This window comes from Halichoerus grypus, chromosome 4 (genome assembly GCF_964656455.1).
Source record: "Halichoerus grypus chromosome 4, mHalGry1.hap1.1, whole genome shotgun sequence".
In the NCBI taxonomy this organism is placed as follows: domain Eukaryota; kingdom Metazoa; phylum Chordata; class Mammalia; order Carnivora; family Phocidae; genus Halichoerus; species Halichoerus grypus.
In genome coordinates, this window is record NC_135715.1 from 70,268,438 (window position 1) to 70,282,699 (window position 14,262).

Genomic DNA, 14,262 nt, shown 5'->3' on the forward strand with positions numbered 1-14,262 from the left:
GAAAATGTTGAAGGTAGGTTCATTGCACTCAGAGACAAACTCTGTCCCTGTGCCCTCGGGATACACCCTGAACCTTAGCCAGTTGGCTTTGAAAGTCTCACGTGGGTGAATGGGTGCCTGGCTGAGCAGAGCTCCCTCACTTCCCCCGTCCCTGATGATAGGTGGCCCAGGTGTCACCTGATGCAGAGGAGAGTGGGTTAACGTGTTGAGAACTCACCCCTGCATGTGAGAGCCAACCAGCCGGCTGCGTGGGAGCAGGCTGGGGCTTCGGGAAGCCACGTTTGGTATGGGACTTCAAGCAGCAATTTGGTCAGAGGGAGCTTGGCAGCCCGGAGGAGACATCACGTAAGCCCGGCACGAAAACAACAGAGCTTTGAGGCCAGCGGTTTATGGGTGTTTCCAATAAAGACGCAGAGTCCAGTGCCTCTCTGAGGCGTCCCCAGCACAGGAACACAGCACACATTTATCTAGCCACATTTGCACTTTTAAGCACTTAGGAATATCCAGAGAAGGGGCCTGTGTGCCTTTCCAAGCATCCTGCTGGCTTGCCCCTGAAATCAAAGCTGTGCGGTCAGATGCGGATAGGAGAGAGGGCGGGGCGGAGCCAGGACAGGCATTAAAGGCTCAGGATGAAATGGCTCCTCAGTGGCAGACAAAAGTATGCTTTTTCTTAAACCATGAACCTGGAATGTGCCCTCTGATGATGATTACAGGCCGAATCAACACTCAAGTGATGGAAACCAGGCCCACGCTTTGCTCATGGTGTCCAGGCTGGGACAGCTGTGGCCTAATGAGATCCAGAAGCCTTACCGTGCTCACTAGCAGGTCCTCAGGGGAGGGGGCACCCAGGCGCTGTTCTGAAGGGCTCCCTGCCCAGCTCAGGGGCTCTACAGGTGCGCACCAGAGTCAACCCCATCCCACCCATGGGCTCTCTGCTTGGGTGACAGGAAGGGGTTGTGGTGCTAGGGTCGGAGCATCTGGACAGAGCTATTCCCGGACCTCCTCCCCAGCTCGAACTGTGACCCATCCGCCTGCAAATTTCTCAACTACATCTGGAAATGCACGTAAATTGTGCTCCCTTTGCACTTGGTGGAAATGATATTTCTATCTGATACATAATGAAGCCCCATGATAATGCACTCACAATAACGTAAGATCAGATGAATATACAGGGAGGGTGATTGCTCCCTGCCCCCTGGTCATTCCACCTACCTCATTAAAACACAAGCCCACATTTTATGGGACCGAATTCAGGGGGCCCTACTTAGGAATTTACTATATTTTTTTAGTGACCTAAATCATGCATAGAGAAATGCCAAGCATGCCGAAGCCCCCTCCACCTGCTGCCAGGACCACTTCAGTAAGAGACAGCCCTGGTAAGATGCTGTTCTCAAGGACATTTCTACCTGAAGGAGCTTACATTTTATTTTATTTTATTTTTTAATATTTTAAGGTTTTATTTATTTATTTGACAGAGAGAGACACAGCAGGAGAGGGAACACAAGCAGGGGGAGTGGGAGAGGGAGAAGCAGGCTTCCCGCCGAGCAGGGAGCCCGATGCAGGGCTCAATCCCAGGACCCTGGGCGGAAGGCAGACGCGTAACTGACTGAGCCACCCAGGCGCCCCAGGAGCTTACATTTTAAATGCCTGTGGGTCACTGTCACCTCTCAGTGGTCTCCCAGGTAGCGGCTCAACAGTTTACGAGGTGCATGTGGTCTCAGTAATAATGTTTAGTCCCTCGCAGAGTGAAGGGGAGAGAGATGGCTTAACGGATCCTTTCATAGCTCATGAGCGTGATGATTGGGTGCTCACGCCGTTGTGCGCTATGTGCCCCCCTCCAACCTTGTTACGACCTCGGCATGTTACCCGTCTGACATGAACTTGGAGGAAAAAAAAAAAAAGATGGCTTAACAGAGAAGTCAGGGCAGAACATTTATTCTGGTCCGCACAGGACTGCAGATCCAGACTTGCCCTTGATAATAAGCTGCTTCCTCACACAGCTCTGGGGAGGGAGTATGGCTGATAATTAATTCTCCACCATTTGGGATAGTATAGATCCAGCTGTTCCTTCCAGCATCGTCTTCCCCATCACCATTATTGGAGCCACTGGTCCTGAGAGCTGAAGCATTCTTGAGAGATTGAAGACCTGCACATCACTAATCTTGCTTCATGTCATTGTCAGTGACAATCTCGAGTGTCAAGGAGCTGTGATTCCTGAACAAGAAAGAAAAGTACCTTCTCCACAGCTTCAGCACAAAAGACGACCTTGAAGAGGAGACATCCAAGTGTGGAGGGGGATAGGAGGAAGGTACCGATTTTCCACAGTTAATATTGTTCAGGCTTTCTGGAAAAGAAATCATGGTACAATTTAGACCTGGCCACACTCTTGGAGGAAGTTTGCTTCACTATCTGGAGTCCCGGCCTCTTTAAAGGGGCAGAACTCTCCACATGTGACTACAAGGTTGCTGTAGTCCTGTCTGGAGCAGCCCACAAGCAGACAAGTCAACAAACCCAATCTCTTACTCACAAACAGAATCGTGTGAACTTCTCCCTGCCCTCTGGCTTTACCCATAGGAAGTAATTCCAGAATATACTAGAATGTTCTAGAGCTTCCCAAGAATTCTGGAATGCCTATACTCTCCGACCAAGCCTACCCAGCTCTCTCCTCCAGAGCCCTTGCAGACTTTAGAATCTCCCACCTACAGATTCTTCTCCCACCATGAACTGAACTGGAGTTCAGAGACTGCTTGTACTTCATGTCTGTTAACCTCACCACTCAAATTTATTTGCTACTCAGTATGTTCTCACTATACTGCATTTCCTTTTTCTCTAATTTTTAATCACAGTCTACAGTGGATGTGTGAGAGGCAGGAGAGCCCCCACCTCCAGTCTTGTCAGCAATTTGTAGTAATTGTGGGACCTCCCTGACCCCCAGAGGTAGTTATATGCTCCCCCTTTGTGTCCTCAACCTTCAATATAAAAGCTCACTACACTTTTTCACATTCTGTGGTGACTGTCTGATACGCCTTCACTCTAGAAAATAACATTTACTGAGCACTTCCTACCTGACCGTGTTTAACATACATTATTTCCATTCCTTTAAGATAAGTATTCTTTATACTATTAACAGATGAGGAAACTAATGTTCAAAAAGATAAAGTAACTTCTTCAAGATCACACAGAGAAAGACGGAGCAGAGAAAGCAAGCTTCAGCTGGGCAGGCCTGGCTCCAAAGCCAACCTTCTTTCCGTGGCCTCCCAGCAGTCAAAATCCTATAAACCTGGTCTGGGCTCAGACTTTCCCTCTCTGTCCTGGAGGTTAACCCTGAGACTGAGAAGTTTCATGGGACATGGGACTTTCAGTGCTAAAACCAAGACAGTTGTCCATCTAGGGAGTGTGGACAGCTGGACCTTAAAGTGGGCCTCAGGTGTAGAAGGTAGATGCCAGGGAGAGCGGAGCCAAAGGAAAGAACGCCCACTATATGCAAAGACGCCCCCTGCAGGGCAGACACTGTGATGACAAGTCTTCCACCGGGGCAGAGGGTCACAGCTTTAGTCTCCAGGCCAGGACACAATCAGGATCATCTGGAGAGTAGAGACGGGACTTGTCAGTGGGTGAGATACGCCAAACATTGGAGAAACATCCTCAAGTCTTTTTTCCGTGTATATGAATTCAAGGAAGCTAAAACTAGGTAAAAATGTTTGAAAATATTCATGGATCCAGTGGACTCACCCACCTCAAATGCTCATCTCTGAGAAGCTTCCAGGTCCACATGCTCCCAGGTCATGACCCAAGGTCCTTGGGGTGCTCCTGATCCTGTGCCTGCTAACAGCTCCCACACCATAGCTCCCCCCCAACACACACACACACACACACACACTCACTCTCATCAAAGCATTTTGCAGTTTCACTCCACGTTTCTGTACATGCTGTGGCCATGGCTCAGACTAAGTCTCTCCTCCCAGAGCCTTCCTGACTACCTCCTCCCTGTCCGGGTCACCGTCCCTTTCTGTTGTCCATCTATGTTCACTGCAAGGGCCAGTGACTGTGTCTTATTCCTGGGGTTCCCAGTACCCACCCCGGTGTTAGGCAAGCAGATGATCAATGACATGGACACTGCACTGCATAGGGCATGCTGCTAACGAAGTCTCCCAGCTTGAAAGGCGCTCTGCTCCAGGTTGCAGCCACAGGCAAGTCCAGGTTTATAAGCACTAAGCTTACTGTCAGCTTCTAACCAAGGCTACTCAGTCGCTGCTGCCTTGGAGGCCACCCCTTGGTTGCCATGGGAACCAGCCCCTCACAAAGCCTCTGGGGCCCATGGAACTCCCCCCGCACTCCCCGCTGCAGAGCCTTCTCAGATGCTACCGGGGGGACTGCCCAGGTGCCAGACCTCCCTCCAGCACCCCCTTCCCCTTAGAGTTGCCTTGAGCCAGAAGATGGGGGCCGGGCTTCAGCAGAGATCCCCGTACAGCTGTTTTTATGGAGAAATGCGCTCAAAGTTGCAAAGCGACCAGCAGTAAGTGAACTACTGGAACACAACTGGTGAGATAAAGTGGCTTTGCTCTAGGCAGCTGGTTTGAGAAGGGCAAGAACCAAGAAGCAGGCAGATGGGAAAATGGAAGAGGGATCAGGTCTCCTTTCTCCGCAGGGTGGGGGTGGGAAGTCTGATGCTGGGACAGGGGAGCTAGGGAATGTTGCCACCTGCCAGTGGTGGGTCCCAGCAGAGATTTTACCAATTGGCCCTGGAAGGCAATCGGTGGAGTATTTCGAAAAAGAGGGAACTGAGGCTCAGAGACGTTAACCGGACCTACGTTCATTTCTACTTTCCGGGCACATGCTGCCTGGCCTCCCTTGCAACTAAGAGTGACCATGTGGCTATCCAAGGGATCTGAAAGGAAGTGATGTGGGCCACTTCCAGGCTTGGTCAAATCTCCCACGCACACCTCCATGCTCTGGTCCTCTCATGGCTGGCTGGACTGATGATGACCCCTGGGCAACCTTGGAAGTGAACAGTGACCTGATGAAGATGGCAGAGCCTCTGCCAGTCCAAGTCCCGAAATGAGTGTGCTGAGTGGGTTGCCCCACAAGTCTTTACACCTGCCCAGAAGTACTAAACTTCTAGTGTGATTATACATGCGGAGGTCTGTTTGTTACAAGTATCCTTCCCTAACTGATACAACAGGACCGTCCTGTCTGGCTTTCAGCTTCCCTGTACCACATGTCACAGGTCAGGATTAATTCCAGGGTGACCGGTGGCATCTGAGATATATAGGCTCCGCTGGACAAGCCCAGAGATGCTGTGCTCAGAGATGTTTTGTTCATTGTAACAGCTGCTTCCTATGTTCTGGAGGACTTCCAAGAAGCTGGCTCCAAGACAGAACATGAGTTGTCCACATGACATGTTCCCAGGGAGATTATGGATTTGCTGCCTGGTGTCTGGTACTTAAAAGGTGTTCTATAAATACCTATTGGATGGATGGATGGATGGATGGAAAATAACTTCTACTATAGGGCTCCTACTACAAGGGAAGGAGAGAATGTCCTAAATACAGCCATGTGAAGTCTAACTGAGACACAGGAAGGTAGGTAAAGAGAGAGAGCTGTTCACTCCAGTGACAATACCCACTTGCAATCCAGCTGGGTTAAGGGACGTGGGTGACGGGAGATGGACAGGCCCGAGGGGGCAGCTGATGTGCAGTGTTAGTGGTCCCTCCTGCAGGGGAGGCTTCACACCCATCCCTGACCAGGGCTAGTGTTGCCACCTTAGCAAATAGAAACACAGGATGCCCCGTTCAGTTTGAATTTCAAATAAACAGACTATCTGTCCAGATAAAGCTTGGGACATACTGATCCTAAAAAATGATTCATTTTTCTAACATCTTAAATTGAAATTTAACTGGCTATCCTGTAATTTGATCTGGCAACCCTTGGCTGCCCAAGAAGGGATCTTGTATGGACAAACGGAGGAGACAGCTGACACGGCCCGGATCAAAGACCATTGCTTCAGGGACGAGCCTTCTCGTCAGGGTGGTTTGCTTCTTGCACATAACCAGGAGGCAGAAGACCTGTAGCAACTTCATTTGGCCTCTTTCCTGCATTCTGGAAAGTATTCTAAGTATGGAAAATGGTAGGTCTATAAATAGTGGTATAAATTAGAGCAGGAAAAAAAACCAACAGCAACAACAACAACTCTGGCCTTCAGTCCACTAGATCCAGAAAAGAAATCCTTCCAAACCAGTGACTGTTTATTAAATGTGAAACAGCCTCATTCATAATAGAATTTATGGAATGGGAGCACAAGGGGCCTTTCTGTTTTTAACCGTTAGAAGAAGTCTCCATGTTTTTTTCAAGATTCTTAAAACAAACATCATTCACATGTAGTTATTGTCACTGTCAAAAAGCTGATACTTAATAAATAGTCCATCGTCAGCACAGAATTCTCGGTCAGACACTGTTGTTCTCCCCTCCTTAGATTCCACAAAATTTTAGCTTACCTTAATATTCCTGGGAGCCATGGAAGAAAGTTCTAAAAGTAAAGTAAAGTTCTAAAAGTAAAGAAAGTTTTAGCCTCACCCTTCCCACCATCCACACTGATGACATTACAAGTTTACAGTGAAACCTCCTGGGAGAGAAAAAAGGCAAGAGAGCTGAATAGGTGAACCCCTCACCAGCCTGGGTCGGGAGGACTGGTCAGATATCTGGTACCACATCCTGCCTGGTGTGATGATACCTCATGTTAGTGACAAGATTCAGAGCTGCATCTAAGCATCACATTGTGACAGAAGCTCCCATCACATCACCCCCATCGGCCACGTGTTTTACTTGTCATTGTCCCCCACTGCTGTCCCTATTTTAAGGCTTGCCTCTCCGCAGGCCATTCTCAACCCAGCGGCAGTCAGAGGGATCTTTGTAAAATGTCATTCTCCCATTTTAAACTTTCCAATGATTCCCTAGCCTTCTAAAAAAATATATCCAAACCCCTTCGCGTGGTCTACAATGCACACGACTCGACCCCTCTGACCTCACTTTCTTCTAGTCTCCCGCACGACATTCACCCCAGCCTACCAACACTGGTCTGCCTTCTGCCCCTCAAACACACCAACCCTGAGCCCTGCTTAGGGCTCTGCATGAACTGCTTACTGTGCTTGAAAAATTCTTGCCCTGGGTGTTTGGCTGGCTGCTACCTTTTGTCATTCAGGTAACAGCTTAAAATTACCTTGAAAAGCAGCTTTTCTAGATCAGGAGACCTACAGCAAGTCCCTCCTAGATCCCTCCCGATCTCCTCACCCTATTTTATTTTTATCATCACACTTAGCACTAGCTCATAATTTTTCATTTATCTGCTTATTGTCTCTGTATCCTCAAAATAGAATGTAAGTTCTGGGAAGACAGAGACCCGATTTGTCTTATTCAACCCATAACCCGGTACCTAGCACAGCATGTAACATAGAGTAGGCTGTCAATACATGTGTCTTGCAGGAACCATGAAGAAATCCTCATGAAGACAGCATATACACAGACTAATAATACTAGCAAATATTTATCCAGGGCTTGCCACATGCTTGAGCACTTTACATGTATAATTGATTCTCCTAATCCTCACGATGGCTCTCGGAATTCTATTACACATTATCCCATTTAACAGACAAAGGCCTGGAGCACAGGTGGGAAAAATAACTTGCCCATGACCACACCAAGACTAAGCAGTTGCCTGGAGAACCCCAAAGAAAGCCCAAATCCTGGGACATAAATGGGACTGAGTCCAAGCCAGTTTCTGGAAGATAGTCCCTGTGAGGCTTTTTGTTGTCTATGGTGCTTGGTTTCATACCATTTGCAGAGTTCTGGTCATATGTTAGGAGGAAAGAGAACCAACCATGATTTGGCAAGAATTATGAGAGAGCCAAAGACAGAAGAGGAAGGAGGCCAGCGAAGACCTCAATAAACCACTGTCTTCTGTGTCCACCCATCTGTCCATTTGTCATTCACTCAACACACGTGTTTTGGGCACATAACCACCACCAGGAACTATTCTAGGCACATTTGTCCATCAAGAGGTGTTAAGAACTGTAGAGGCACAGAAACCAGGTGGAGGAATATGGGGTGCCAAGGCTAGAATGCTGCTTTATAGGCTTCCTCAGGGGGTCTGGGAGCAGGGAATTCTAGGTATGGGGATAGCAAGCATCGAGGCCCTAAGGCTCGGGAACACACCTGGTATATCTGGAAGATAAGCAAAGAATGGGTCTGAGACAGAGCAGTGGGGAGGGACAAGGTCAGAGGAGAAGAGAGAGGGCTTACAGGTGTTGTAAGGTATTTCGATTTTACTCTGAGTCCATGGGAAGCAATGGTTTGGCTTAACAAGTTTAGAGAATCCATCTGGCTGCTCAGAGACCATGGGGGCACCAGCAGAAAGCGGAATACCAACTATGGCGGGGGTTCTGCCCCCTGGTGGACATTTGGCAATGTCTGGAGACATTTTTGGTTGTTCCAAATTGAGGTGAGAGGGGAGGGTGCAAGTGCCATCCGGTGGGTAGAAGCCAGCGACGCTGCTGACCATCCTACAGTGCACACAAAGCCCCCACCGGAGAATTACCCAGCCCAGAATGTCACTGGTGCTGAGGTTGAGAAATCCCGAGTTCAGAGATTACTACAATAATCTAGGCAAGAGATTTTACTCATCAAATGGGTGCTAAGCATCCACGAAGTGCCAGGCAATGCACCGGGAACTGAAGATACCACAACAAACAAAACAGACAAGGTCTGTGCCCTCACAGAGCTCACGCTGCAGTGATGGTGGAAGCTCAGAACAGGGTGGAGAGAGATGGCAGGGTGCGGATGGCTGGACTTCTTAAATGTCTGTTGAAAGCAAAACTGACAGTTTGCTCAGAAGTGGATATGCAGAAAGAAGAGTCAGAGTTGACCCCAACGCTTTGTCCCGAGCAGTTAGTACAGAGTTGCCATGTATTAAGACAAGGACCCCTGGAGGAGAAAGCGATTTGAGGTTTGGAGCAATCAGAGGTTCTGTTTTGGATATATTAAGTAGACATGAGGGAAACTAGATATTTTAGTCTGGAGGTTTTAAAAAAAAGGCCTGGAGGTAAAAAAAAAAAAAAAAAAAGTCAGAGACAAAATCTTCGTAATTGGCAAATGTAAAGAAGAATACTCAGGGATTCAGTTTAAATGTAAGAACACGCCCAAGAGATCCTCACACCAAGCCTGAGCTCTCCCCCTTGAGGAGGCTGGGGAGGACCTGGCAACAGAGGATGAGTTGGGAAAACAGCAGGTGGGCGGAGTCTTGTTGGAAGCCAAATGAAGAAAATGTTCCAGGAGAAGAGAGTGGTCAAACCATGCTAGGTAATTGATCTCATGCAAGGAAGAAAATTTAAATACCACCCAGCCCCATTTCTAACACTATAAATTGTTCTGTTGAGCCCATCACAAAACTTGATCTGCCTATTGCTGCCTTATCCATTCAGTCCCTCCAGGATAATTACTGAGCCTGTATCCTGATCAATAAATTAAACTGGATGTTGCATAAGATGCAAAAAATGATTAATACATAGTTTCTGTCCTCATGAAGGTTTCTATCTGCTAGAGAAAACACAACATCCACAAAAGCTTCTGTCACATCAAAAGAAGGAATTAATCCGTTGGTACTCCCTGGGTATCTACTAAACTCATAGCATTCTTGTGGTTAAAAAGCTCTTTCTGCCCATGGGTCCTGTCCCCGTGCTTTAATAAAGCCACCTGTTTGCACCAAAGATGTCTGGAGAATTCTTTCTTGGCCGTTGGCTTCGAACCTTAACGTCTGGGCACCTGGGTGGCTCAGTGGGTTAAGGGTCTGCCTTTGGCTCAGGTCGTGATCCCAGGGTCCTGGGATCGAGTCCCGCATCGGGCTCCCTGCTCAGGGGAAGCTTGCTTCTCCCTCTCCGACTCCCCCTGCTTGTGTTCCCTCTGTCAAACAAATAAATAAAATCTTTAAAAAATATATATATATACAAGAGAAATGTAAGACAAAGGCTTTTGTCTCATGGAATTTACAATACAGTCGAGGAGACTGGGGTAAACACAAATGAAATATTTAGAGAAGAAATAAAAGTAAACCACTATAGTGTAAAGTGGGAATGCCTTAGGTGTTTGAAGAAGGAGGAAACCATTCATATTTAAAGGCTCTCTTTATGAACTCCAGCCTGAAATGCTTCCCTTTTGCCGTGGTCCACATATGTGTGGGGGATGGGAGTCACACGGAAGTTGGGGATCAGGCAAGAGGATGTGAATAAATCAGCATCTGACCATGACAACCTCTGAGAAAGTGGCCCCAAAGCATGCTGGCCACCCGCTGCTGGTTGGAGGAGACTTCTAGATGTTCAGCCTCATGATTAAGCATCTACTAGGACTGGCAATGGAAGTGGAATTCAGGCCAACATGGAGCTGAGATATCTTGGTGTCTCTTCCCATTCATTAGCTCCCAGCTGTTATTTCCCCCAGAAGTAACCAGATAAAAGAGTTTTTGCATTTGAAATGTTGAGGCTTTGGAAAAATCAATTTCCACACCATTTTCTCCCTCAGTCTGATATAGTAACCCAAAATACTTCTCAATTTTGTATACCCAAACATTACAGTGGGAAGTTCATGCATTTCTGCATAATGTAACCAAATCCTCATATTATACTGAACCAAGCTTCGGTGCTCACAGGAACTCTTTGTGTAAGGGGCAAATGAGCCTCAAAGGACAATCAGTCATTTGCCTGTTTTAGCCTAATTTCTGGAGTACAGCCTGGGCAGTAAAACAGTGGCCTGTTGGGCATGTGTAAGTAGAATATGGTGCAAGTTATTATAAAATTTATATGCCTTTTTCTGTACAAATTTCAAATAATTCTTAAGGTAAATATGTAGTAGAGAAGGGATCAGAGAAACCATATATTCTCTTTTTGTGCTAATTCCTGAAATACTGTTTCATTACAACTCAAGATAACTCAGAAGGAAGATGGAAGGACAAATTATTTCAAGAAAATATCTACTTCCTCTATCTCCCCTCCTCTTCTTTCTCAAGTCAGTTTGCCTTATCAACAGTAAGATATTCCAATTATCTGTTCTGTCAACATCCCACCAAAGCCAAAGGAAACATGATCATTTGCTCTGGTCCAAATAAATATGGGAGTAGATTATTTTTTTCAAACAGCAAAGGACCGTAGAGTTAGAAATTACCTACAAAGTCTGGAAGGCTTATACAGCCATTATCAGGAAAATTCCTTAAAGTCTCTTTCTTTAACAAAGAAACAATTAAAAAAAAAAGACCCATATTTTTATTTTTCACAGTGTGAAGCCATCCTGTTCTCTTTGAGCCCAGTTCTAAATTGGAAAATTCAGAAAAATAAATTATAAATACCCAAGATCAATTGATTTCTTATGAATGTGATTTTTCTTATCTGACATGTTTTCCATAAATTAGGATAATGTTGCTGTGTTTTTAGATTAAAAGACCCAGTTCAATATGCCTGTCCGCAGAAGAGGAAATGAAACATCTGCTTCGAGCTTCCATTAGGAAGATGACTTACGACAGGCAACTGTCAAGCAAGGCGTCTGGATTCTGATGGTGCTGGTTTAGATCATGGTGCTGCAAGTCTTCAAGAATCCAATGAGAGTCATAGAACCTTACCACAGCCCTTCCCCACCCTCCACCCCCAGGAACAACATGAACGATAGGGATGTACACATGTACAATCCTGAGGATAATTTTAGGGTTTTTGAGCTTCCTCACCCTCAAGCTCCAGACCTGTATCCTACATCCATTAGCTTCAAGCCATCTGATCTGGGTCAAATGACTTGTTCTCTTTTAGGTTCACTTTCCCCCTTTGTAAAATGGGCATGTAATAATGACATCTACTTCATCGGTTTGTTCTGAAGGTTAAATGAGTAGATACATCTGAAGCCCTTGGCACAATGCCTTGCCCATGATGACAACTAGCTATTGTTAGCTGTTATTTTCATGCTTGGGCCATGAGGTTAAGATTCCCTGGTTAAAAAGAAAATATAGGTACTTTATAGTTTATTGATACCATTTTTCCAAAAAACCCATATTACAGGTTTTATGGAGTAAGAGTTAAAAATATGGGTTTACTTTACAATGTTCATAATTTACTTTAAAATAGTTTGACATTGAGGGGCGCCTGGGTGGCTCAGTCGGTTAAGCGGCTGCCTTCTGCTCAGGTCATGATCCCAGGGTCCCGGGATCGAGCCCCGCATCAGGCTCCCTGCTCAGCGCGGAGCCTGCTTCTCCCTCTCCCTCTCCCTTTGCCTGCCTCTCTGCCTATTTGTTCTCTTTCTCTCTGTCAAATAAATAAATAAAATCTTAAAAAACTAATAATAATAAAATAGTTTGACATTGAGCATGAGAGCAGGATTTTGTATTAGTGGAAACCTCAACTCTAGGGGCATTTAGTTGCCCTTAGAAATCCAAGGGCGGGACCCCTGGGTGGCTCAGTTGGTTAAGCATCTGCCTTCGGCTCAGGTTATGATCCCAGTGTGCTGGGATCGAGTTCCGCCTTGGGGGTCCTTGCTCAGCGGGGAGCCTGCTTCTCCCTCTGCCTGCTGCTTACCCTGCTTGTGCGCTCTCTCTCTGGCAAATAAATAAATAAAATCTTTAAAAATAAATTTAAAAAAAACAAGGGCAATAGAGAAATTCAACCTCCAAGGGTGGACAGCTGGGATTACATCAGAAAAGCATCAGCTCTCCCGATCTCAATCGCCACCTGAGGCTTTGAAAATTAAGATAGTGAGTATCAGAAGTGAGTTTCTATTGGTGAAATGAGAGGCTTGCTGGTCTACATGGTGAATATTAGAAATAGGCTCTCAATATTAAAATTAAAAGTATTCAAGTTTTGAGGACTGGGTAGATATTGGGAAGGTGCTCCCCAGCCCATGCGTGAACGGACTGTAGGAATCCAGTGAGGCCTGAGGCCATGTCCATAGGGATGGCATTGAATGTTGTAGCTTCTGACTCAAGGGAAGCTTTTAGACAAGAGGTGGAATCCTCAAGCTCACAGTTGTATGAACTGTCCTGGGCCTGCTTTCTAAAGGAATGTTTGTTTAATAAAAGATCTGCATCTGTGGCCAAATTTGGTCTGAGAATTACTTTCTTAATAACAAGATAATGAGGTTGAGGACATAGCTAATTCTCACCCACCTTAAATGTCCCAGTGCCATCATATACCCAAAATTACCCATGAGTTGTGGTTGGACCTTTTGGATAAAGTCAGTTCACAATGACTTTAAAATAAGATAGACTTGAATTTGGATCTGGGATATGCTCCTTCCTAGCTCTTTGACCTTGGGCAAATGTCCTCACCTGGGGGTTATTAGAGGATTAAATAAGATAAGCCCTACAAAGCACAGTGAAAGGGTAATAAAAGCATTGTCATGGTTATTATTAAGTGTTTAGGGATTCTCATTTCTCCTAATTATAAGTGGCTTTTCAATATCCCTTGATTTTCATTTTCCTTGGTGATTTACACAGAGCTGTAAGTCAAAACTGTCCACTCTTATGCTTTTGTAATCTATGTTGCTCTGGTGATTCCTCTACCTCTCTGACTGCTTATTGTCCCATTAGAATAAATGTTCCTCAAGGGCAATCTTGTCCCTCTTTGTCACTGTTGATGCCCAGCACTTAGCCCTAGGCCTGGGATATGGTAGAGGCACTCTAGGAACTTAATTACATAGTGATTCTCTTCTCACCCAGGCTCAAAACCAGTTCTTTTTTATTCTCCTTCTCCTTTCCCTGTTCCCATGAAACCATTCATGCTCCCTCTTTGTTATTTATTCATAATGTTATATCTTCCACTCTCTTCTCCATCTGCTCTGCCGCCATCTTAGTCTGGGCTCCATCTTGCATTTAAACCATTGAAATTGTCACCTACCAATTATCTCCAGCTTGTTCCTCCTCCCCCACCTAGTTATTTCCTTTCTTCAACTATCTTCAACAAAGCTGCCAGATTAAAGATTAAAAATTAAAATCTTGCTTCACACAAGTCATCATTCTTTCAAAAACAAAAACAAACACTTTCAACAACTCTCTACTGAAAGCATCCAGATCCCGTAGACTGGCTGGCAACTGAAGTGTCCACAACCTAACCCATGGCCTTTCCTTTTAGGTAATCTTTCACTCCAGTCAAAATGGTCTACTCATTATCTCCTATTGATCCCTGTATTCACAGTCCAGCATTTCTCAAATCTTCTCACCAGTCTCCCTAAATTACAAAGGAGGTT

General features: G+C 45.8%; 1 non-coding gene across 1 annotated transcript; it reads left to right on the top strand.

The window, feature by feature from the left end:
• The first annotated feature begins 1,772 nt into the window (after nt 1-1,772).
• Nucleotides 1,773-1,876, top strand: LOC118540530 (small nucleolar RNA U13). Its single transcript, XR_004919693.1, has one exon. It is a non-coding gene; the product is annotated as a small nucleolar RNA U13 (small nucleolar RNA).
• The last annotated feature ends 12,386 nt before the right edge of the window (nt 1,877-14,262 follow it).